This window comes from Eubalaena glacialis, chromosome 17, assembly GCF_028564815.1.
Source record: "Eubalaena glacialis isolate mEubGla1 chromosome 17, mEubGla1.1.hap2.+ XY, whole genome shotgun sequence".
Taxonomy (NCBI): domain Eukaryota; kingdom Metazoa; phylum Chordata; class Mammalia; order Artiodactyla; family Balaenidae; genus Eubalaena; species Eubalaena glacialis.
The window spans coordinates 76,846,423-76,868,595 of NC_083732.1; the positions used below are offsets into that span (position 1 = coordinate 76,846,423).

At 48.2% G+C, this 22,173-nt stretch overlaps 1 long non-coding RNA gene across 20 annotated transcripts in view; it reads left to right on the forward strand.

Moving 5' to 3' along the window:
* The window catches only part of LOC133077459 (uncharacterized), a 380,931-nt gene that overhangs the window by 208,531 nt on the left and 150,227 nt on the right, over nucleotides 1–22,173 (forward strand). For 16 of the 20 annotated variants that reach the window (XR_009697732.1, XR_009697735.1, XR_009697721.1 and 13 more), the window contains exon 4: nucleotides 163–309. This is a non-coding gene — a long non-coding RNA (uncharacterized LOC133077459). Of the gene's footprint in view, nucleotides 1–162; nucleotides 310–16,937; nucleotides 17,049–17,861; nucleotides 19,291–22,173 lie in introns of those variants that run through there. The other 4 variants (XR_009697738.1, XR_009697739.1, XR_009697740.1 and 1 more) reach the window with 2 other exon arrangements.

The window sequence follows — 22,173 nt, forward strand, 5'->3', positions numbered from 1 at the left end:
ATGACGTCCTTTACCTTAGGTTCCACTTTACTTCAGCCACAAAGACATATTCTCCTTATCTTCTGAATATCAGAGGATTTTTCTTTTTGTAATGAATTCTTTTCTTCAGGGTGCCTCGGTCTCCACATTGCATAATTGACATTATTTACTGTGTTTTCCTAGGCCGGGCTGAGGTTTCAGAGGCATTCCGAGCTCCTGTGGAGCCTTGCTTCTCTCCAGCCTTGGGCTCTCTGAACTCTTGGACATCTCAGGGCCCAGAAGAAAAAGAAGAAAGCCAACCAGTTCTGGGAGCAGCCTGGGTGAAGAGAGGTAGGTGTCTTGTTTAGTGTCCAGCTTGATTCCTGAACTCAACCACCACGCGCCAGACAAGGCAGAAGCAAGAGGAATGGTGTCTCAGCGACCTGAGTGACATTTGTTTGTTTGCTCACGTGCTGTTGTGGGAATGGCAGCAGATGCTCAGCAAGGAGGAGGAAGGTGCTTTTAGGACAGCCCTCCCAGGCTCTAAAGAGGGCGGCAAACGGGGAGCCGCTACCTGTCAAGACCCAGTGTGAGACTTTGCCACAGCTACAGTGAAGGGGGCAGGAAAAGTCGAGCTTAAAGTTGCTGGGTGAACTCTTAGAATTTATTCTGCAGAAATACATGCATAGTTGCAGATGATGTGAATAAGATCTTCATCTCAACATTGTTTGAAATAGCAAACAGTGAGACCGTTTTTATTTACTTATTTCTCTATTTACTTATTGACCTACAATGCCTAGTTTTTATTTTATTTTTTTATTTAAATTGAGGTATATTTGATTTACAGCAGCAGTCCCCAGCCTTTTTGGCACCAGGGACTGGTTTCGTGGAAGACGATTTTTCCACGGAACGGGGTGGGGGACGGTTTCAGGATGATTCAAGCACATTACATTTATTGTGCACTTTATTTCTATTATTATTACATTGTAACATATAATGAAATAATTATATAGCTCACCATAATGCAGAATCAGTGGGAGCCCTGGGCTTGTTTCCCTGCAGCTAGATGGTCCCACCTGGGGGTGATGGGAGACAGTGACACCTGATGTGTGTTGCTTATGTCCAGTCTACTCCGTAAGATACAGCTTAATTGTTACTTGCCACTCACTGATAGGGTTTTGATACGAGTCTGCAAGCAATTGATTTATTATGGTCTCTGTGCAGTCAAACCTCTCTGCTAATGATAATCTGTATTTGCAGCCTCAGCTCCACCTCAGCTCATCAGGCATTAGATTCTCACGAGGAGCGCGCAACCTAGATCCCTCACATGCACAGTACACAGTAGAATCTAATGCCACCGCTGATCTGACAGGAAGCAGAGCTCAGGCAGTAATGTGAGTGATGGGGAGCGGCTGTAAATACAGATGAAGCTTTGCTCGCTCTCCCGCCGCTCACCTCCTGCTGTGTGGCCCAGTTCCTAACAGGCCATGGACCGGTAGTGGTCCGTGACCCGGGGGTTGGGGACCCCTGATTTACAGTACTGTATTAGTTTTGGGATGATAACATAGCAATTCAAAATTTTTACAGATTAGACTCCATTCATAGTTGTTATAAAATATTGGCTGTATTCCCTGTGCGGTACAATATAGGCTTGTAGATTATTTATTTTATATGTAGTAGTTTGTACCTCTTAATCCCCTACCCCTATCTTCAGTGCCTAGTTTTTAATCAGATTACTGGATATGTGAAGAAACAGAAGAATTTGACCCAAACTTAGGGAGAAAAATAGTCAATAGAAAACAGAGGGCTTCCCTGGTGGCGCAGTGGTTAAGAATCTGCCTGCCAATGCAGGGGACATGGGTTTGTGCCCTGGTCCAGGAAGATCCCACATGCCGCGGAGCAACTAAGCCCGTGCGCCACAACTACTGAGCCTGCGCTGCGGAGTCCACGAGCCACAACTACTGAGCCTGCGTGCTGCAACTACTGAAGCCCGTGCGCCTAGAGCCCGTGCTCTGCAACAAGAGAAGCCACCACAGTGAGAAGCCCGCGCACCACAACGAAGAGTAGCCCCCGCTCACCACAACTAGAGAAAGCCCGCACACAGCAATGAAGACCCAAAAAGACCCACAGCCAAACATAAAGAAAGAAAGAAAATAAAGAAAGAATTAGAAAAAAAATTAAAAGAAAAAAGAAAACAGAATGGGATTGAGATTTTTGAGCTAAACTCACACTTGCCTGATCAATTGATTTTATTATTATTATTATTATTATTATTATTAGGTTCACAGAAAAGTTGAGTGGAAAGTATAGAGAGTTCCCATATATCCTCTGTCCCCACATGCAGCCTCCCTCACTAGCAAGAATGGTATATTCTCCCTCCTGTGCCAGAATGGTATATTTGTTACAACTGACAAATCTACATTCTCCAACACATCGTTATCACCCAAAGCCCATAGTTTATATTAGGATTCACTCTTGGTGTTGAACATTCTATGACAACTGTATAATGACATGCATCCACCATGGTAGTATCATATGGCATAGTTTCACTGCCCTAATAGCCCTCTCTGCTTCCTCTGTTCATCCCCCGCAATGAGACACAATTTACATGCTCCTCAGTTGGGGATCGCCCCTCCCAGGGCTTTCAGCTTATTGTGATTAAATCACAATACCTCCATAAAATGGAGTACTCTACAGCTGTTAAAAAGAGTGGGTGGCTTTATGAAGTGATACGGAACACTCCTGAAGTTCTATTAACCACTGTCGTCCTTAACAATGTTGATTTTATAAAATGAAAAAAAGGAGGGCGTATCACAGCGTGTAGAGTGTGCTAACCTAACGGCTCCACTGATGCATCTCCACCACTCCCAAATCAGCTGCCTGTACTTCCTACGTCCACACTTAACACAGTCTGTGGTTCCTGCCTCTATTGATCTGTAAGTCCCAGAAGACAGACCCCTCCAGGAGGGCGGGATCTGTCCATTTGCAAGGATATTATCGCCTGGGCCAAGCCCAGATCCAGGCACACCACAGCCTTTCCATTAGTATCTGTGAACGCATGAATGATGAACGGAGGGGGGAGTTTTCTTTCCACAATGTCCTTCTGCCTCCTGCTCCTCAAACACATGGGCTGGAGTGGGAGCCCCGGATGTCCCTTCTCCTCTCCTGGGTACCGTCCCTGGCCTACCCACCCCCGCCCCTTGAGTTTCTATGCTCTGCCAGGCTTCATTATTCCCCAGATTACAAAGACTCAAGAGGATGGGGGGAGAGGCTTGAAACAGACCTTCGAGATGATAACATGTAGCTGACGCTGTCAGTCAGGCCGATCTGACTTAATTGATTAATTTTGTTGTATGAGCCAAGCGACCCGGCAGCTGGGATCGGACTCCTGAACTGACAGCAGGCTGGTGAGTCAGACCCGGTGGGTTTGATTCCACGTGCTGGCGTGGCTGCCCATGTGACCTTGGCCATGTTACTTAACCTTGCTGAATCTCAATTTCCTGATCTGTAAAAGGAGGCTAAAAATGCTTCTCTTGAGGTTGTCGTGAGGATTAAATGCGATCACATAAGTGAAAGTGCCCTTTGAGGAAAGAGGAAGGTGAAAATGCTTATTGGGTCGGGAGAAAAGTGAGGCAGGCCCGCTATTGTCCTCAGGTGCTGCATCCTTCCCTGGGAAAAAATCCTAACTCCAAGTCGGATAGGTTATAATTTGGCTGTTACTCTCTTATTCAGTGCATTTCTCTCAGCCTCCCAGGGCTTTCAGCTTAAGCAAATAAATTATCCTGCACCGCCGGGCTCTGTGTTCTGTAGCCAGCCATATGTTTGAGCATGATAGAGATTCTTATCCGGCCAGGTAATATTACACAGCAAGGGATGACATTTCTTATCAGAGGCCCTGTGGAATCAGAGATAGGAGCCCTTTCTTTTTACCGGCAGCCAGGCCTTCATGTGCAGGGCTGGCAGGGAGGGTAAGAGGGGCAGGCCGGGGCCCAGAGTGGGCGGCTTGGGCTGCAGTGGCATCAGCTGGCCCTCTTCTCTCAAGACAGCCACTCCCAATGGCCTGCCTTGATGGGTGTAGGCTATTTTGAGATTTTTGCATATGATAGAAACAGGGCAGGGCCCGGGAGTGTGAATGAGGAAGGAAGGAGAGAGCCTGATGCTGCTGGACCAGCTTGGGGTGCAGGCATGTGAGGCGTCTTGCCCTTGTACAGAGAGGCAGGCGGTCTCCTGCTGCAGAGTCCAGGCCGTGCGCCGGCCCCGTGGATTGCAGGGTGGAGGAAGCTGAGGCCCAGGTACCTACCAGAGTCTTGGCTGTGGGAGTGACGAGGTGCTGGGTAACCTCCGTGTCCCCGTCAGGAGGCCGACCTGTGTGGATGCAACAGGATGGGTACCACACGGGGCTCTGGTGCCCTCGGGCTTCTGTTTGGGAGGCACTGGCAAGTGGGAAGGCAGGAAGGGAGTGAGGTCAGGGCGTTTACTCCTCTGCTTCCTCCCTGCTGGGTCCCTGAGTGGTACAGGCAAGGTCTACACAGAGGAGCCTGTGTTAGAATCCTGATTCTGGGACGCACTTGCTGTATATCAGGCAAGTTGTTTACTTCTCTGCACCTTGGTTTCTTCATCCAGTTTTCTTTCCGTCTCTCACCACTTGCCTTTGGGTTCCATTGATCTCTGTGCCTGTCTTTGGCCCTGAGATGCCAGAGGAAGGGGCACTGTTGGGTCCCCCAGGGCCTGAGGCCAGAGCTTAGTGTGGATGAAGCTCCAGTGTAGACGGAGGTGGTCAGAGTGACCACATGATTTGGGTACCGCGACCTCTGTGGGGGACACGTGCTCAGGGCTCTTCTCGTCCTGTTTTTTGGGAAGTCCTGCCCTGCTCTCAAGTAATAATCTTGCTCTCATCAGAAAGGAGAGGAGAAGTGGTTTCTCCCTTTCCCCAGACCCCTTCCAGCCGGCGGCCCTGCTCCTGCTTCCTTCTGGCTGGTCCCACTTCCTGTTTTCCTCCCTCTCTTCCCCTGCCTCTCCCGTGCCGGGCCTCATGTCAGGCATGCCAAGTTTTCCTGTCCCTCACCTCTCCTCCTCCCTGTGGCCAGGTCCAAATTCTGCAAGCACAGCTCTGACCATGTCCCTCTCCACTCGAAAATAGTCTAACCTCTTAGGGTGGCCTTTAAGGTCCACCTCACCATCACCCCGCCCTGTGATTTTATCCTGGTCACCTTTGTGTGGGACACTGGTCCTGGTAAGCAGGTCGCCTCCTTGTCTTTTGAACCTGCCACTGTCTTTCTTTGACTTTTATGCTTTGTTCTCGACGTTTCTTCCTCTTTGGATGCCTGAGGGATCCACAGGCTCTGGCCACCGACAGGGCTGTGTTCAGCCGCAGCTCTACCGGCGGCTGGCTCTGTGACAGTGAGCGAGTCGCTTCACCGCTCTGAGCCTCAGCATCCTCAGCCGTGACGTGGGCTGCTAGCTCGTGTGCCAGGGCTCTTGTGGGCAGAACCTGTCTAAGGGCTCCTGCTGGGGTTTGGCTCATGGCAGATATTCAGTGAGTGGGGGCTCCCCTCTCTCTAATGGGCTATCCCTCTGTATCCAGATCCCACCTGAGCTCAAGTTCCCTTCCATCTTTAGGTTCTTCCACCCTGAAGTCATCTTCCTCTGTTGAAAGGTTTCTGACTTCCTCGTGTCTGGACAGCAGGAATGGACCTCTTCTCTTTCTGCCCATGCTGACTTCCTAGCATGATGTGGATTCCTTTAGGGCATTAACTATTGACTAGTGGTTATGGTTTTGGCTTGGCCACGGGAACCATTGATTTAGTGACTGAGAAGTTGACTCCAAGGGAATGGAAGAGAGTCATCTGTTCTCTCGTTGAACGTAATTCAATTGAGTGCACGTGATATATCAGGCACTGGGGTTACAAGGAGGTGTAAGATGGCAGCTGCCCTCACAGAGCCCATCTTCCAGCAGGATGGTTGTCCAGGCCTGGACCGCAGATCTGGAAAGACATGGGCCCCTCCCTGAAGGTAGCTCAGAGCCTGGTGTTGGTTGGGGGGCGGGGGGGTATGGGAGAAGTTCTGTGCCCAAGGAGAGGATGCCTCCCTTGAGATGGGTCAAAGAGGATGAGGTCCCCCTTCAAGATACCACTCTTGGCCTTGTCGGGTTGTACATCTAATTTTCAGACGTCTCCCACTGTCCCCACTATGGCTTCCCTTCCTGCCAAGGGTGTGGGGGTCAGCTCCGAGGTCACCAGCACCTCTCAGCATGGACCTTCATAAAGCCTTGAGAAGTAAAGTCCACTGAGAGAGATGTTCTAGAACATTCCAAGCTGGCTAAGCAGGATGGTGCCTTGAGCACGCAGGGCAGCTTGTCCGTGGCCAGGACAGTGGGTGAGAGCCAGCCAGCTGACCATCCTGGCCAGCTTATGGACTCTCTCCTCATGAGCCTCAGGCACCTGGGGCTTCAGTTGAGCTTTTTTCTTCCCTCCACCACCAACACTCTTATCCAAGTCACCCTGCCTAGATCACAGCAACAGCTTCCAGATTTGACTCCCTGGATCCAATCTCACCCCTCGGCAATCCCTTCTCCACTCAGCAGCCAGCATGACCTTCTGAAGTGGGAATCCACTTGTGTCTGACCCACAACATACGTAAGCCTTCCCATTTCTGCTCCTGGGATAGAGACCAAAATCCCTATGGGGCTCTTGTGTGAGTTGGCCCAGCTGCTCTCCTTCTTACTCAGTGTTCTCCAGCCTCACCGACCTCTGCTGAGTGGTACAAAACTACCCTGTTTCCTGCCGCCCCAGGGCCTTTGCGCGTGTCATTCCTCTGCCTGGAATGCTCATTCCCTCCGTCTTTGTGTGGTGAGTGCTTTCTGACCCTTAAGCTGTCCTGTTGTTGTTTTCTCTCATTCACTCCACTTTTCCGTCATAGCGTGATCTATAATGACATGTTTGTTTGTGTTTGTTTCACATCTGTTTTCCTCCACCAGGCTGGAATCCTGTAAAGGCGAGGATGAAGTCAATTTTGTCTACCGCAGTTATGACAATAAAAGCTAGTGCTTTTATCACACCAGCCATATGCCAGGCACTGTTGTAAGTGCTTCATTTTTACCAAACCCTATAATCCTCAGAAGCCCCTCCTGAGGTGTTAGATACTGCAGCAGTCCCCAACCTTTTTGGCACCAGGGACCGGTTTCGTGGAAGACAATTTTTGCACAGACTGGGGTGTGTGGGTGGGGGATGGTTCAGGCGGTAATGCAAGCGATGGGGAGCGATGGGGAGCGGCAGATGAAGCTTCGCTCGCTTGCCCACTGCTCACCTCCTGCTGTGCGGCCCGGTTCCTAACAGTACCGGTCCACCGCCCCGGGGGTTAGGGACCCCCGAGATACTGTTACTGCCTTCATTTTACAGGTGAGGAAACTGAAGCACAGGAAGATTAAGTAATGTGGCCCAGCTCTCCCATCTAGTAGATGGTAAAACCAGGACTCAAAGTGCAGTAGCTCTGGACCCCTGTGCCAGGGCCTTCCCCAGGGGTGCTCAGTGAATGGGCAGTGCACGAATCAAAGGGCCACTGTCCCATCTCTCAGGGAGGTTCTCCTTGAAGTTTCTGCACTGGGTTCAGGGCTGGCAGCATGGTAAAGAGAAGGGGACCTGGGCTGCAGTGTGGGCTTCCCCATTCAATAACTGGGTGACTGTCTGCAAATCCCTTAACTTCACTGAGCCTTGCTGTTCTGAGCGCAGACTGGGAGGAGTGCCAGTCACCTGCGTGATAGGAAAGGAAAATCTGAGAGCTTGTCGTGTGTGCTCTAAAAGCGTTACCTGCCTTGCTCTCTTAGAGGGCTTCTTGGTTTTGGTTAGAGTATGTGCCACCCCCTTTCAGCTAGAAGTGGGGAGATCTTGGCTGGGGTGACAAGGAGAAGGGCTGAGGCTCAGGTGCTGCAGGACATGGAGGGGGTTGGACTTGAGGCATCCCCTCCCCTCTCTTCTGCCCTTAGTGTGTCATTACTTAAGTTGGAGTTTTCACTGACACACAGTTACAGGGCCAAGGGAGAGGAGTTTGGTGACCCCCTGCCCATGCCAGGAGATGGAAGGGCCCCCAAGAGCATCCTGAGTCTCTAGACACTGTGGCAAAGATGTGCATTTTTACTGGGAACCTCCCTCTCCCAGTGTCTTTCTCTCACTTCTGGGGATCTCTGCAGCCCCTGGATGATGCCCCCTCCTGACCCAGAGACAGTGGCATTTAGAGTCATAGGGACCTTGCTCCAGCAATTAGTAAGTGTAAGCCCTCTACCAATATTCTGAAGGCAGAATGGGTTCTGATCCTGACTCCATCATTTACTAGCAATGTGATCATGGATGAGTTTCTTAATGACCTGGTGCCTTGGTTTCCTCACCTGTAGAATGGGATGCTGACAGTAGTGTTTGTCATTGGTAGACTGAACTATTGGTCCCAGTTCTTCACTCCTCCATAATAAAATTAACACATGCATACCTTTGCCATGGCCTCAAGGTGGGCGAATGCGCTTCTTCACCCTGTGACTTCGGTCTTGGCCATGTGACTTGCTTTGGTTCATGGGATGTTAGCAATATCACCGGAGTGGAGGATGGAAACGTGTGGATGCAGTTGGGCTTGCTTTCCTGTGTGCCTTTCATCATGACAACATGCCTTTGGTACATCCAAGCCACAGAAGATGAGAGACTTGGAGCAGATTCAGAATTCACACCTAGCACGGAGCCAAGCTCAGACAGACCTTCCCTGTATCATCTAACTGCTAGCTGACTAACAGACACATGAGTGAGAAATAAATGCTTATTATTGTATGCTGCTGAGTTTGCGGTATTCTGTTAATGCAGCATTCTTGTAGCCATAGTGACTAATATAACACCTCATGAAATTATTATAAAAATTATAATTAATAAAGTGAGTTGGTTCACGTATTAGTTTCTTATTGCTGCTGTAACAAATGACCACAAATTCAGTGGCTTAAAACAACACAAATTTATTATCTTACAGTTCCATAGGTTAGAATCCAAGGTGGGTCTCACTGGGCTAAAATCAAGGAACACAGGGCTGGTTCTTTCTGGAGGCTCCAGGAGAGAGTCTGTTTCGTTGCCTTTTCCAGCTTCTAAATGCCTCCTGCGTCCCTAGACTTATGGCCCCTTCCCCCATCTTCAAGGCCAGCCACATGACCTCTTCTCATGCCATTCTTCCTTAGTCACAGCTTTCTCTTCTGCCTCCCTCTTCCATTTTCAAGGACACTGCTGATTATATTGGACGCACGGAAACAATCCAGGATGATCTCACTATATTAAGGTGAACACATTAGCCATTTATTTCCATCTGCATCCTGAATTCCCCTTTGCCATGTAACCTAATGTAGCCACAGATTTCAGGGATTCAGGCACGGGCATCTTCGGGGGACCACTAGTCTGCCTACCACAGCACGTCAGGCACTTAGAACAGGGCCTTGTACGCACTGTATACTTGTATACATACGTGTTAGTATTATGATCAGCCTTAGCTTTGACATCTGTGAGATGAGTGAGAGCTAGTCCCATCTGATGTCCACACAGATCCTCAGAAAAGCTTTGTTTTCCTGGACATGTTGCCCCCAGGAGACATATTGCATCCCTTGGTCTTGGATGGACTGGAGACAGTGGGCTTGTAGGAAGGGGGTGAGGTCAGTTTCCTAGCTGGCTTTGGAGCAGACCAGAGGTTCTTTAGGGTGATGATGGTGCTTTCTGATTAAATATCGTAACGACTCTCCTTTTGTCCTCACTATCAGTCAGTAGAGCCCCTAGCACAGGGGACTGGCCAAACGACCAACAGGGCTGGGGTGAGCCAGTCCAGAGCGGCCAGCCGGTATCTCCATGTGCCCATCTGGTTCCGTCCTTCATTTGACAGATCCCTCTGACCTTCCTGCATACAACAGATCGCAGGGAAAAAGAAACTTCCTGGCACAATTGATACCAGTTTGAAGGAAGCAGCTGGCTTTGGTGGGGGCAAGGAAACAAAATCCAGTGACAGTGGTAATGTCTCACCAGCCTGCGTTAATTGAGGAACTGCTGGGTGGCTGCAGGACACGTCCAGAGGTGTGGGAGGGTGTGAATTCCTACATAGGTGACTTAGAATCCAGTGTAGGAGCAGAGTGGTATTAACCATAGGAGGAGAAGAGCCTGGGTTTGGGGTTCCTGGGTTTTGAAGGTTCTATCAGTGACTTACTGTGTTACCATGAGGTCAGTGACACCCTCTGTCCCCTGGTTTCCTTACAGTGGCAAAGTAGAGTTTGCTGGATTTCTTTCCCCCCAGTCAAAAGTAAATGCTATGGCAATGACCAGTGCTTAAGATGAAACTAAGGAGAATCATGAAAAGAACTTGATAGTTCTTTGGACATCACCAAGCTTACCTGGGGAAATGAGGCCAGAGAGGTGAAGTATGGTCTAAGATCACACAGCCAGCTGGGGGTAAAACCAGGTCCTGGAACTCACCATGGTTTCCTCCCTCCTTTTATTTTATTTAATTAATTAATTTATTTAATAAATTTATTTATTTTATTTATTTATTTTTGGCTGCATTGGGTCTTTGTTGCTGCGCACGGGCTTTCTCTAGTTGTGGTGAGCGGGGGCTACTCTTGGTTGCAGCGCATGGGCTTCTCATTGCAGTGGCTTCTCTTGTTGCGGAGCACGGGCTCTAGGTGCGCGGGCTTCAGTAGTTGTGGCATGCGGGGTCAGTAGTTGTGGCTCGCAGGCTCAGCAGTTGTGGCGCACGGGCTTAGTTGCTCCACAGCATGTGAGATCTCCCCGGACCAGGGCTCGAACCCGTGACCGCTGCATTGGCAGGCAGATTCTTAACCACTGCACCACCAGGGAAGTCCCCCTCCCTCCTTTTAAGTAGACATTCCATGCTGCCATCTTTGTTACTGTCACCTGTTGACCGAAGCAGAGATGGTCCATTTCAACCACGCCTGTTGACCTTTTACCCTAGGCTTATTCGCCACGTGGCTTTGGCCGGGCTGGTAGCTTCTTGCCACATGCTTCAGGCACCCCACGGTTAATTTGACAGGCTCTAACTGCAAGTGTCATTTGTTTTGCTAATTGTGTGATTCGTGATGGTAAATCGTGACCGTGGGCTGGGAATGTTGGGTTCAGGTTTGCAGGGCTAACTGAATCAGAGTGGGGAAAATGCAGTGTAAGCGTTACTTTTATGTGTCAACTGGCTAGGCTATGGGGTGTGTGTGTGTGTGTGTGTACACAGGCAGGAGAAATTGACTCCAACTCTCAATGGACAGAAATGGGAGGAATTCTGGGCAGATATCGCTGGACATGGCCTACCCCAGGGTGCAAGTTGTACGTTTCAGTTTATGACTCTCGGTGTCTCCTCTGTTTAACCTCTTGGGTTATCTGTTCTAATCTAGTGAGGGTGCACAGGAACTCTGGAGCCAGTCTACCTTGTTTCAAATCCAGCCTCTACCACTAACTGGCCGTGTGACCTTAGGCAACTTTAATATTCTCTCCATGCCTCAGAGTCTTCATCAGGAAAATGGGCTATTAGTACTACAGTAGAGATATACGAGGATTAGTTGAAATACATGTGTGTGTGTGCCTTTACCTGCATGTATATATACACACGTACATATACACTTGCACATGTATATATATGTGAATATGAGCGCACACATAGGGATATGTATGTATACATAAGCGTGTCTGTATGTATACATGTATATATATATGAAAATGTGTGTATATGTGTATATATACACATTCGTGGCTTTATGTAGACATCTATATGTATATACGCACATGTGGTTTTGTGCATTATACATGCATATGTATATATGAAAGCATATGTGTGTATGTATATGTGAATATATGGTTTTATATATATATATATGCACACACACACACATAATATATATAATTTAGTGCATAGCTCATACTGATATTTCCCTGTTTATACATATGTTTGCAGCCTGCAGAGACGTCCCAGCCAGCCTTGCCTTGGGCCCAGTCCCAGTATTTTCCAGAGAAATTTTACAACTGGACCTGAGAGCTGGCGCCCAGCTGGGCCTTGAACTGAGGCCTTCTGAGACCAGCACCTGGTCCTTTTCTACCCCGGGAGCGGTTCCCAAGCCTGCCCTTGGGGAGTGTGAGAAGCTTCTATGGGGCCTGGTAAAATGCAGATTACTCACAGGCCCCAAGCCAGGCCTCCTGAAACCAAGAAGTAGACCCAGACTCTGAATATTTAACCAGTCGCCCCGGGGTGATTTTGATGGAAACCCACCCCACGCTGCTCTGGTCCCCGCTGCACTCCCAGCTGCCCGGTGCCGCCCCTAATGGTGCCATCTACACTCTCTGGTGAAGACGCGTTCCCTTCCCCTCCCAGAAAAGCCTAGTGCATTCTACTCACGCACGCCAGGATCTCAGAGGGGCACAGAGCACAGGGCCGGTCTCGTATTTGGATTTGCAGTCGAATTTAGCTTTCCCACATCCCTGAGAAAGACATGGTATCCTGGCCTCACCTTTCCCAGGCTGAGCTGAGGTCAGCCTTAGCTCTGGGTAGCCAGACCACCCTGGGCCTCCTCCCCTTTCATAATGAGCTGATTTCCCCCAAGGTATGGCTTCTGGGTGATGCTACCCCATGGCTTTGTTAGTTCCCTGAGTCTCCCCACTAAGAAAAAAACAACTGCCATTTATTGAACATCTATGCTGTCTACATACATTGCTCTGATTATTACCCTGCAGGAAAGATATTATTATCCTGAAGCTAGGAGATAATAAATAATCTACAAAAGGGCACGGAGCCAGCATTCAAACCCTGTTCACCTAACTGGAAAACCCTTTTTTTTCACTATACCAGAGGTGAGTTATGTAAGATTTATTTTCAAGGCCGTAGGTCCTAAATACTTCCCTTCAGCGTATGTGAACAAAACCTTGCAGAGAATTTTTTTTTTTTCTAATTTAAAATGTACAGACTGTCCTTGGGATTCCAAACACATTCCAAAAGTCAGGAGCTGCTCCAATGTGGGCCGAGTTGGAAGGCACATTAGGCGTGAGCCCGGCTGAGGCTGGTGACTTGGAATCACGGTGCTCACTGCCTTGCTCTGTTCAGTCTTTCAGTGGTAAACATGTTTTCTTCCCCACACTTTGGCATTCATCATGATTTAAATTCCAGGTTGTCAACTCTTGTAAAAAAGGGGTTCAGATCTTGGCGTTAAATCCTCCCCGTCGTGTGTGCAGGGCTGTACTGTTGTGGAGTGCTCAGCCGATCCTCGTGGCTACCTGGAGAGGTCACCCACTTTACAGATGAGGAAAACAGAGGCTCATGTGGTGGAGTCATCGGCCTAGCTTTAAGTCCAAACACTGTCTCATCACAGCTACTGGGACTCCTTCTGTTTACTAGATCGTTAGGGGTGAGTTTGTGAAGTGTAATCGAGTCTGCATTCAAATTAGGGGGAAAGATCACTCCCTTCTTCATGGGCTGGGGTCCCCTCTGCAAATATCGTAGAACATCTGACCACCGACTGCACTGATGTGTTTATGTGACCAGCTTCCCCGTGAAACGGGAGCTCTCTCTGCTTCACCTCCCTCCATCCTCCAGTGCATAACCCAGACTTGTGACAGACTCTTCGTAAGATGCATCGGATAAATTAAATGAACAGTGGTTCTTACCAATCAAACCACTCTGGGAGAATTGAACTCTTCTCTGGGCGCCAGTTTTCCTTCATTTCTTTTTACAAAGCACAAGGTATCTCCTCCAGAAAAATCCACAAACCCAGGCAAACAAAAGGAAGAAGCAAAAAACACTTGTTATCACTCAGAGGTGACTAATTAAATGAACTAAAGCATATGCATATATATATATAATATATGTATATAATATACATATTATATATATATAATATATATATACACACATACATATCTATATACACACACACACACACATATATATATATATATACTTGTAATAGTGTGGCTGTCTACACATACACATTAGTTTGTAAATAGCTATTTTACTAAATATATGATAAATATCTTCCCACATCAACACATGCACTTCTGCTTCATCACCGTTTGAGTGTTGGGACACCCAGCTTCACTGTGTTTCAGCCATAAGTGGCAGAGACCCTCCAGTGTTTCTTAAGCATCTGGGACAGACGCTTGCTTATGAATTCAGCTTCACTACTATAAATGATGCTCATTGTTAAATCTTTACAACTATATTTTCTTATTTTATTAGGATAGAGTCCCTTAAAATAGAATGGCTGAAACAAGGGTTCTTCAGGTTGTTTAGTTTGCCACATTCCGCTTCAGGAAGTTTGGACAGTTTCTCTTTCTACCACCATGTGGGAGACCACCGTGTCCTGAGCCATCCACAGCAGGACCCTCTTCTCTCAGCACCTGGCAAAGCGCCAGACACCTGGCTCGGCCCACGTGCCCCTTCTTCAGAGGCCCTCCCTCCCCGTGGTCTGTGACCTGCCTCTGCTGTTCCTCCTTCAAGCCCTTGGTTTCTGGAACACAAGTCTCAAGTCAATGAAATCATGATTTGTGGTGTTTGGAGCTGAGCCTGAGTGGGTCTGGTTCCCTGTTGTGTCCTGGTGGCCAGCACGGTGTTTTATGATGGTCAGAAGCAAGGGCTTAAGTCAGTAAGACCTGGATTTACTGTGACTCTGCTGCTTTGCTCACCTAAATCTTCACTTTCTCAGCTGAGTTATCACATGACCCACCTCGCACAAAGATGGTGAGGTTTAAATGAGATATGACGCATAGCTTAATGTGTGGTCTTTTGTGACTGACTTCTTTCACTTGGCATGATGGTTTCAAGGTTCATCCACATTATCTCATGTGTCTGTACTTCATTCCTCTTTATGCCCAAACAATGTCCCATTGTATGGATATACCACATTTTATTTGTTCATTCGTCAGTTGATGGACGTTGGGTTTTTCCATTTTTTGGTTATTATGAATAATGCTGCTCTGAAGGTACAAGGTTTTGTGTGGATGTATGTTTTCATCTTTCTTGAGTGTATATACCTAGGAGGGGAACTGCTGGGTCATATGGTAACTGCATGGGTAACCTTTTGAGTAACTGCCAGATTGTTTTCCGAAGCGCCTACAACTGTTTTTCGTTTCCACCAGGACCTGCCTGTTCTTGCTCATCATTCATGCTCATCTTTAAACATAACATGATTCCATTTATATGAATTTTTGGAGCACACAGAATTAATCAGCATTGCTAGAAATCAGTCCAATGGTTGCCTCTGGGAGGAGGGCAGAGGGTGCTTTTTGGGTGAGGGAAATGTTTTGCATCTTTAGTGTGTGGTGGTTTAGTGTGTTTGGTATATGCATTTGTCAAAACTCATCAAACTGTTCCTTTAAGATCTGGACATTTCACTGAGTGTTAATTATGCCTAAATTAAAAAAAGAAAACAAAAAACATACAAATGACAAAAACCTAGGTGGAGGAGGGAAAAAGAAAAAAAAAAACATAAATTATGTCCTGACATGACTTATCTTACCCACCTTCCCCTGGACAGAGAGCCTGTGCCTGGCAGGCAAGGCCAGTTGTAAAAGGCTCTTAATTGATGAGATTAACTGCGTCTCAGTAGGGAGCCTCGTTAACATCAAGGGGGGAGAAAAGGAGGTTGTTTTTCACTCTCCCAACTTGGGGATGGCTGGAAGGGGGGCCTGGGGTGCATTTGGAGGGCTGTTCCCTGCAGTGGGAGATCCTGACTCAGACCCTTCTGCATACTACAGCTGCATTTCCCCTTGGTATTAAGACACTTTTTTTTTTTTTTGGATCATTTTCTCAGTTGGTGCAAAAACCTATGCTCCATTTTCATCTACGGGGAGGAAGAGACCAACCTGATTTTTTTTTTTTTTTTTTTTTGGTACGTTTTCTAAGGCTGCATCATCCAGCAGAACAAAGGATTTAGACAGAACACTCTTTAATCCTTCTGAAATGCATTAGTGGCTGATGAACAGACAACAGGAAACAAACAACAAAGAAGTGAAAGATTTTTATCTCTCCCTCTTAGAATCTGGGAAGAAATATGGATTGACATAAATTCACAGAAGATTAGGATTAGATAGGCATCACTAATTACCCATGTTTAAAAAATAATCAGTATTATAAAATTGTTGATAAAATTGCATCATTTTATTTGTAGGCTAGAAAAAATATGTTATTTGGTGGGAAGAAGAAACTAATGTAAACAATATAAACACCACCATTATTTTGGGGAGGATGTGATTATTTGCGTTTTTTTTCTTATTGCTTATCTGTGATTTATTTTTCCCAATGACCATTTATTGTTTGTGAATTAAATTTTTAAGGAATTATTTTGGTTTTCTCACTGATTGGAGAGATCAGTTTCCTTCGCCTGCCCTCTCTCTAAAACAGACCCTCCTTTTCCCTCCCCGCCATGCTTGCGGCTTATGAATTTTAAGGCAGCACTGCATAACGCATTGAATATGAACTTTGGGGTTAGCCAGATCAGAGTTCAATCTTACAGGATGGTGGGCAAGTCACAGACCTTTTCTGTGTCTTGGTTTCCTCATCAGAAGAATGGAACTGATCATCCTCTCCCAGATCAATTGATATGAAATGTAGATGGGAAAACCCCAGCACAGTACCTGGTCCTTCCTATCAGTTCACTCCTTTGCCAGCCCCTTTCAGCCTGGCATCTTCCCAATGCTTTGGAAACTAGCATTCACCATTACAGTCCAGATGACTTCTGCTGACTGGGCTACATCTCTAATCATTGCAGAAACTTAAAGACACCTGCAAATAATGTTTGGTGTGTGTGTGTGTTCACGCACACCCACAAGCACCTGTGTAGCACTTGTGCGTGTGGCTCGACATTAAACAAAACCTTCCTCCCCATGAGTGAGTTAGGACTGCTGGAGCCAGAGTCTGTCACTAACCAAAGGTAGAACCAATGGCAGCAAACATCTGGGTGACAGCACTATTTATATATCCTTCTGCAGTACCAGTGCTTTGTAGCGGTGGTTTCGGTCTTCAAGCCTTGTAGTCAATGTGCTGGAAACGTTCTCTTCCCGCAAATCACGAAAGCGGATGCAGACCCAGGCCGCCTGAGTGTGAGTATCAGTTTTTCCAGGACTAGGGGAGGGGCTCAGTAGAGGGTGAGTCAGGGTTTTGCAAAGCGTGTTTACACTGGTGGAACACGCAGGGCGCACGTGGGCAGAAGCGATGTGCACACATGCAAAACAGGAGCCACTGCACTGTCATCTCTGTTTCGCCTCCCCTTCTTCGGTCCCCTTCACAACCTTCCTTTGTCCTCCAGAATTACCTACCCTAGGTCCTTTTCTCAGCTTCTTTTTATGGCAGTGGTTTTCAAACTTTCGTTTGCAAATGATCACCTGGGAATCTTGCTAAAGTGCAGGTTCCTAGGCTCCTCCACCCGATTTTCTGATTTAGTGTCTTGGCGGGGGGCATTGGGGGTTGGGGAGTGGTGATGCCTGGAAAAAGGCATTTTCACCAAACATCTCAGATAGGTCCATTTGACTAGGAAAGCACTAAAAGCAGAGTGCCTGGGACCTGTCAGTATTTCAGGCTCCTACAAACAAGGTAGAAAACTAACAGATACAATTATTAGTATCAAAATATAAAAAGGAAGCTGCAAAACTGAAACAGTGTTACCTGTTTGTATGTAACTTTATAGCAGCTTATCAAGTTCTACTCAACTTTTGCAGTTACAGGGGAATTTTTTTTTTTAGTGGAATCTGGGTAGGTTTAATATATTTGATATGCTGTATGCTAGGCCTACAGAAGCCATGAAAAAACTCCAATCCCATGGTCCCTGCTCTCAGAAGTATAGCCCTAGGTGATTTCTTGTTTCTAGCATTTTCAGTCTGGAAGCACCCTGAAAAATGTTCTTCTTCGATGGTCAGGTTTTACCACCACGGAGACTGAGGCCTGGAGGCAGAATGACTCACCCATGGTCACGCGGCAAGTTCCTTGAAGCATCCAGACTAGAGCCAGCATTCACAACTCATGTGCGTGTGCACAAGTGTGCACGGGTTTGTGATATCCCCCCAGCGGTCTCTCCCTCATCTCTCTTTCATTCTGGCTTCTCTTCCATTTGGTCTTGTCCTCAGGCCCCTCGGATATCCAGTCCCAAGCCCTGCGGGGAGGGAAGGAAGGGAATGAGGGTCTCAGGGTCAAAACTGCTAACAATAAATAGACTTTGCATATGGCACGGCCAGTCTTCAGCTTAATCCCCAGCAGGGGAAAAAGGGCTGCATCACTCCCTGGAGCTGAGGCAGGAAGAGCTGGCAGGCTTCTCTGTAGCTCCTTGTGCAGTACTACATGTTGGGTATTGTACGCATTGGGGGCACTGATGTAAAGCTGACATAGCCCCCGCCCTCAGGGAACTTACGTTTATTCATTGATCCATTCATTCCACAGATACCTGCTGGGCACCCTACTACGTGCCCGGCACTCTGAACAAGGCAGATGCAGAGCTCAGCTCCTAGTTGGAGAGACAGGCAATTAGCAAGATGGCAGATCCACACACACAGGAAGACACTTTCAGAGAGTGCCAAGTACTAGGAAGGAAATAAAAGAAGCTAATGAGAAGGGGAGGGAGGGTGCAGGGCACGCCCCGAGGCAGGGTGGCACTTACTCCAGTGCTGGATGGCCTCTCCCCCCTGGGCATAGACCAGCGGCCCTGTCAGCAGTGCACCTCACCTCGGAGGCCAAGTGACATATTGGAAAGTAGATGGTCTCTGGGTTCCAAAGCCTGTGTCCTCCCTGAGCTGTGTTCCATGTCCTTGTAGTAAGGTGGGCATGTTAGTATCATAACTGGCCTTGGTTGGCTACTGATTCTGTGCTAGAAACGCCTTCAGGGGCTTCACGCGCATTATCCCCCTTAGTGGTCCCAGCACTGTGATGGCGGGTACTATGAGTATTGGGCCAGTTTGCAGAAAAGGAAACTGAGGCGCGGGACGATAAGTAGCTTGTTCACGACCATGTGCAGGCTAAGGAGTGGAGGAGTGGAGCCAGGATGTACCCCCAGATGACTTGCCTCTAGAACCCTTGTCTTACCCACTCTGCCTTAAGGCTTCTGGAATCACTCCCTTCTTCCCCTGGGAACTGTACGGAATCACTGTGGTGTTGGGAGGAGAGCCTGGACTGTGGAGCCAGGTCCAGGCCGTACCATCTGAGCACTTCAACCTCTTTGAGCCCCACATCTCTCTCATTTATAAACTGAGAATAAGGATTTCTACCTTGCGGGGTTGTTAAAAGGACCCACAGAAATGGCAGTATTTGAGGGTGTTTGGCACTTCATAAATGTTTTTAAACATGTTAAAATAAATTCTTGCTGGTTGAATGAATGGACTGTAAATTCCACGTTCTCTGAAAGGTGACCTGCTCAGGCCATTCGTTTTTTTCTGACTCTGCCTTTTGGAGATTAGGATTCCACTGCCTGGCCTGCTGTGACCAGTTCTGGCCAACGAGTAGCAAGCAGACGGACTTGCCTTTTCTGGCCTTCACGTGAAACGCTAGTGAGAGACTTTCCAGGTGCCTCTCTCTCTTTCTCTCTCTCTCTCTCCCCTCCCCCCCAATCCGGCCCTGGCACCCAGCAGTGTAGGGGCTGCCCTGTCAGCCTGGTCCGGGTGGTGCTGGCACTGACATGTCTCTGACTGTGATGGGCATAGAGCCTGAATGAGCCGTGAACCCTCACCGTTTTAAGACACTGGAATTTGAGGCTGTGAGTTAGTGCACCGAAACATCACCTGACTGATAGGACCTGCGAGGCAAAGAGATTTGACCTGTCACCCTGGGTGGATTGGTAGGGACTGCCAGGATCCCCAAGTGGCAAAAAATTCTGAGGTCCTACCTGGGGTCACGGGGAAGTGTGCTCTGATGGGTGGGTGACGGCAGCCGTGATGGGATGTGAAGGTCCGGTACCCTGCGCCTCCCTCCCTGCTGTGCCTTCAGAGGGGTTTACTAACTGGGTTCTCTCTCTAGTCCGCCCTGAGGGCTGCCCCCAGACCCGTCTCCCCATAAACTTCTCTCATCGGCCACAGGACTGTCTGCAGTCCCCACTCTGTCTTTCCCAGCACTGATTCCTCTGCCTTGCTTTCAAGGTCCTCAAAATTCTGGCCCTAACACACCCTCCCTGGACTCCCAGATGTTTTCTTTCTGTTCTAGACTCCAGGGGCTCCTCACCTGACGTTAGCATGCAGTACCCCTCCCTGCATCCAGCCCGTCGCCTCCTAAGTGCTGCCGCCCCTCACCCACTCCCCTACCCTATGGGCATCCTTCACATCCGGGTTCTCAGAGGACTTCCCTTTGCAGCCCGCAGGGACCTGCCCTCCTGCCCCCATCCCATACAGTGCCCACACGCCATCCATCTTCCACTGTCTTGTCTCGTTATCTTTCACTCCATTCCTCCACAGTTATCTGACATTCCTCATGTCAAAGCTTTGACTCTCTACCTAAGTTTGACACTCAAAGAATGGCCTTGGTGTTGCAATTCCGCATCACAGTGTCTTGGCGATAACAGGCACTTGAGAAACAAGTTTTTAAAGAATTGGTTGGATCGGTGGTGCAGGCAGGGGTAGGGAGTAGAAGGGGAGAAACCAGAGCGAGATTATCTAAGGATCTCCCCCTCTCTTCATTGTCCAGTCCGCCCTGGCTCTCCCCTCTCCCAGGCCAGACTGTCCTGCCATGGCTGGTACCATCCAGGTGTTTCTGTCCACTCCCTGAAATGAAATGCTAAGCTTCTAATCAAAAGGTCAGTGTTGAAGCAGCCCAGCTCAAGCCATCGCTGTTACAGACCCTGGGACCAGAGAAGCACAGGATGTCTGGGTAGGGTGAGAGCAGGCAGCGAATCAGCTCTCGGAGGCAGGGGGATGCTTCCCAGGGATACTGATGTTGAAGTTGAGCCGGGAGGGAGGTGTAGGGATTAGCCTGACTGAGGGCAGAGGAGTGCTCGGTGAACACTCTGGTCTGCAGAGAAGCCTGAGGGCTGGGGAGATGGAGTCAGGGGCGAACAGGAGCCACCAGGGAAGTTAAAGAAAAATTCTAAAGAATGCCCGGAACCCCAGAGCCGTAATCTACCACATTCCAGCTCTGATTTTCACTCCTGCATGTTCCCTTCCATCCCTCAGGTATGTGCAGACATTTTATAGAGTTACTTTCTCAGTGGATGTAGGACTTTTAAATTGCAGTTTTTCATGCAAACATTTGCATTGTTATTCCTCTGTTTTTCCTTCTTTCCCAGGTGGGCTTAGGCTGCTACTCCTCCCGCCCCAACTTTCCCATTATCCCCCTGCACTCTTCAGAACTGCCTGTGTGAGAGCGGTCACTCTGTGTGCAGACAGATCTCATAAGAGGAAAACAGAGCATCAGGGAAGTCAGGGGGGAAAAGTAACGCTCACCAAAACAGTGTGACTGTGGCGACCATTCCCCACAAGTCACTAAGAGCTAGAATAATAGGGTTTGGAATTTATTCTAAGAATTGGTAAGGAGCCTGGCACGCGCCTCCATGGCTAGTGGCGGCATATATCGTTCTTTGGGCAAAACTATTTGCCAGGAATTATCAAAGCATCACTTTGACCTTGTGTCCCTATTTGGGGAATGTATTTCAAAGACATGTTCCAGGAGGAGAGAAGGGGGTGGTGTGCGGGGAAGGGTTTTTTTTAGAACCTGATGCATTTAGGGGCAAAATTGGAAACAAAATGGCGCTCAGGGACACATGGTATTTCTGTGCCACCAAATCTTGCCCAGACTTCTGGGGGATCATGGTGGAGAAGAGGGGGCCACCTTAAGGACAGCAGTGACAATCTGCGATGTGACAGTCACATACGGCATTGTATCCTTCCTGGGATTATGGGAAGTTATAGAGAGAAATCAGCTCTCCATTGGGAAGAAACTGTCAGACTCCTTCCTACTACTTCCAGCGTGTTTGCTCCGTGCCCCAGATGGTACCTACTGTTCTGTTCTGATTAGGTATCTGTTTTTCATTTTGACAAACAGGATCCTGTTAGAGATCTCCCTCTGTTTTTCTTTTTACTCAGTGCTGTCTTTTTTTAGATCCCCTCTTGTTGGTCTGTGTGCACCTAGCTCATGTGAGGGGTTCCGTCTACCCTCCCCTTGCTGTAGGTCCTGCCTTGTTTATTTCCTTCGTCCCCTGCTGACAGACGTTAGGGAAGCCCAGCCAAGTTCGGTGATGAACACCTCACATCTGTCCCT